The sequence below is a fragment of the Zingiber officinale genome, chromosome 11A, assembly GCF_018446385.1.
Source record: "Zingiber officinale cultivar Zhangliang chromosome 11A, Zo_v1.1, whole genome shotgun sequence".
Classification (NCBI taxonomy): Eukaryota; Viridiplantae; Streptophyta; class Magnoliopsida; order Zingiberales; family Zingiberaceae; genus Zingiber; species Zingiber officinale.
The window spans coordinates 9183475-9187447 of NC_056006.1; positions in this window are offsets into that span (position 1 = coordinate 9183475).

Sequence of the window (3973 nt, forward strand, 5' to 3'; positions counted from 1 at the left end):
TAAACTGTTCCTATGATTCCAAATTTTCAAAATTTCCAGTAGCATTTAATTAAGTTCTAGGGTGTTGTTGATCAGTTGGGTTCCCTTTCCATTGGAACAATTATGTCGGGAGAGAAAGAGAAAGGATGTTTTAATAAAAACTAGGGTTATTATTTTTAATATATTAAATATATTTTTATGTATATATTTTTAAAGAGAAGAAAAAGGAATAGGGCTCACATGATTAAATATTTACATGATATCAATCTATTAAAGCTTCAAATTTTGCATAGATCCCATCAGGGTTCCAATGGATAGAGTCATGAGACTCTTTTTTTAACAAATTAAATTTATTTTTAATTATGGATGTTATTTTATAAAACATATTCTATTCCTCTTCAATATCTCTTAATCATAGCCTACTCTTGTTATATTTCTCATTCGTTGATGACGCTTTCTCTTTGATCAATAAAAACATGAATTAGAATTTTTTTTATCTTATGCATACAATGTAAAATAAAAATGCTAGTTTTTTTTAAGTTCCCCCTCTTCCCCTTTCCAACTTCCCTCTTTGTGCTTCTCTTGCTCATTGAGATTGGAGAAGAGAAACTCCACCTAACTCTAACATGGTGATCCGATCGATGCTACGATGCTCCTTGATTGATTAAATTTAAATGTTTATGCATTCATCCATATTGTGTCTGATCAAAATGAAAGATTTTATTTCTTTTAGCAATAACAAATTAAATATCTTTACCATTTCGCTTCCTCCATAGACATTAAGTTTAATTTTTATGTAGATATATTTACAGTCATAAATTATTCGATTTTCTCTTTGTCTCTATTTTTCTTTTGCTCTGTACCTAAAAAGGTTTCCATTTAGTTTTTGATAAATAATAATAGCTGGTTTGGTCTTATTGTGATCTTTATTTTCTAAGGATTGTATTCAATTTTATTATTTTGTATATTATTTTTTATTTATTTATCTTCGCTGATGATGAAGAGTTGAGCATGAGAGCATGATTTTTTTTATTGTTATCCTATTTCATTTTTCTTATTTCCTCAATTTTATTCCTTTTTAGAGATTGTTCTCTCCCTCTTTCATTTAAATAATTAGACATATTTCTATCTTTCTTCATTTTAAAATAATTTTGAATACACTTATTTTTAGTTAAGTGAATTGTAAACTTATTATCTATTTTAGGTGTATTCTTATATCTAATAATAATATTTTATTTAATATCATAAAACTAATATTGTTAATTAGATATTTAAGAGTTGAATCCTAGATGTGGTGAGCTATAGAGATTTTTCACATGATGATAACTTAAAAATGTTGGTCATTTGGATAGGTTTTCATGTGCACTTTCTATTATTTTTTTATTTATGTATGTTTTTTTAATTAGACGGTCTTGTATATAAACACTATGTTGTAAATTGTGATATCTATAAATATTAATATTCTTTGTAAGTTGCGATATGCACGGACAACTATTCACGTATTGTACTTCTTACCTGTACAAGGCAGTGCTAAAGGTTTTCAAAAAAAAAAAAAAAAATACAGATATCTAATTTTTAAAATTTAACTAATCTGTGACCGATTTTGTTCATGGAAGTTTATAAGGAGTAATATACTTGGGACGAGATTTGAACGTTTATTGTTTAGCGAGTTCGTCTCACCATTTATCATTGCATTATAGTTAGTAGAAGGCCTCTAGGGCGTAGCACACACGATGAGCATATGATATCCCTAACACAATATGATTAAAGGTTGAGTTTCGGGAACTCATGATCTGATATTCATCCCACCATACCTCCCATTTGAGTCCGTCATGAGACACCATAACTGTGAGTTCACAGCTTCATGGCCACTGACTTCATTGTCGTTTGCAGTTAGAATTTGTTAAAGAGGGTGAAAAGTTCTTCGGATGGATAACAAATTTAGCAAAAAATAATAAGCGGTCTGATTTAGAATATGTCTATATTTTTTTTTCAATAGGTAGATAAAGGAGAACTTCATTTAGTTGGATAAAGGTTTGATTGTTGTTATTGTTATAAATAGTGGAAAACATCTAGATTCTTATAGAATCTATTTTTTCTCTTAATTGTGCAATAAATAGGGTATTAGTATGCTACTATGCTATATAATATGAAGCATTTGAGTTTAGAAGCACCCCACAAACTGGATTCTTTTTGTTGTTTGACAAACTATTATTTTTAATTTTTTTTTGTAATTATTAGTAACTGCTCATACCTTAAAGTAATATGATTGGAAAATGGAAACAATTAATTTGTTTCAATTTTTTCTCTTAGTTGTTGTAAATAGAGCTCCACATTGGCGGGAATTTTGAATGCGGGAATTTTGTGCAACGAACTGTCTTACTTTTTAGTTGTTGTAACTAGAGGAATGGGTCTAGATTCTTATACCATCTATTTTTTCTCTTAATTGTGCAAGAAATAGGGTATTAGTATTCTATACAATATGCAATTTGAGTTTAGAAGCACCCCGCAAATACATTGTTTTTGTTGTTTGATAAACTATTTTTTTTAATTTTTGTTGCAATTATTATTAACTGTTCATACCTCAAATTAATATCATTGGAAACTATTAATTTGTTTCAATTTAACTCTGAACAAATGATTTCTATTAAGAATAATTCAGTCTTTCAGATTAATTTCCTCTTTGATTTAAATAATTAGTTATAGATAAATATACCTTTCTAAGTGCTGATGATCAACTCTAAGTCAGTTTCTTTGTACTATTATTGGTTATTCGAATAGTCTGAAACCAAATTTATTTTCTGAGCTTACAAGGTTGAATCAATCAACAAGACAACATAAAAACCCAGAGAAGAAAGAGTCTTAAAAGTTTGCCTGGTCATTTTGACACACTAGAATTCTCTATTGTATCTAGTTGAAGTCATCCGCAGGAGTTGCAATTGCAAGCCTTAGGAGTGAAAGCACAGGTACCAAAAGGCTTACCCGGGATGTTGCAATTGATGATAAAACAACACGGCATTATCGAACAATCGGTGGTATTGCCGACGGCACAACATCTACACTTGTCGCAATGCTGAAATTGTGCTAGTATATGATGCTCAACTTCGAAATGTCGATGCTCTATAACATTCATTGGCTCATACTCAACGGCAGTAGCTAAGAAGACGAGTCATACACACACCGTTATCGATCATAGAAGAAATCACAAGATTAGGACTTGATTATATTAGGAAGAAATAATATTAATTACCTTGGTTGAATAAAGTGAGAAGGATGATTGCCAATAGTCCTAGCATAAGCTTCCTCATTGTTTCTTATTTTTTAGGATCGATATTGTTAATAATGATAACTTAGAACCTATCTTTATAGATATAGATTATATTCCTAATTTTATAAACTATTAAGTATACATTGAATTTCGTACATAACATTTAAAAGGGATTTCCTTTTATACTTATCAATTGAAAATAATTTTTTTAGTAAAGGAAAGGGGTTTTTTTTTAAAAAAAAATCCTTCTATTAAATTTTTTAAAAAATATATAATTAAAGGAATTGATATATCATTAATTTCTTACATTACAAACCTACTAATTATTTGTATGTACAATTCATTGTTTTCCATATTTAAGTTATCTGATAATTATGTATAGAAACTTTAATTATAATTATAACAAGAGCGTTTTAAAAGTATAAAAGTTACCAATTATTAATTATTTTAATAAAAAAATTCTAACCAGAAATATATGGAAAGTTAAATGAATTTATTATTATAGTTATTTTACCTTCTTTTATTTATACTATTTTTATATGAACTTTCTCTCGATAGTTTGGATGTCTTTGTCTATAATTTCTGGTCTCTTTTTAGTTCCTATATACTTCGGATGCCCTTTTTTTTTAATGATTTCATTAAAAAAAAAGAAAAGTGAAAATCTAAAATGACTTAATTCTGTGTATAAATTATAATTTTTAGTAATTTTTTACCTTATAAATATAT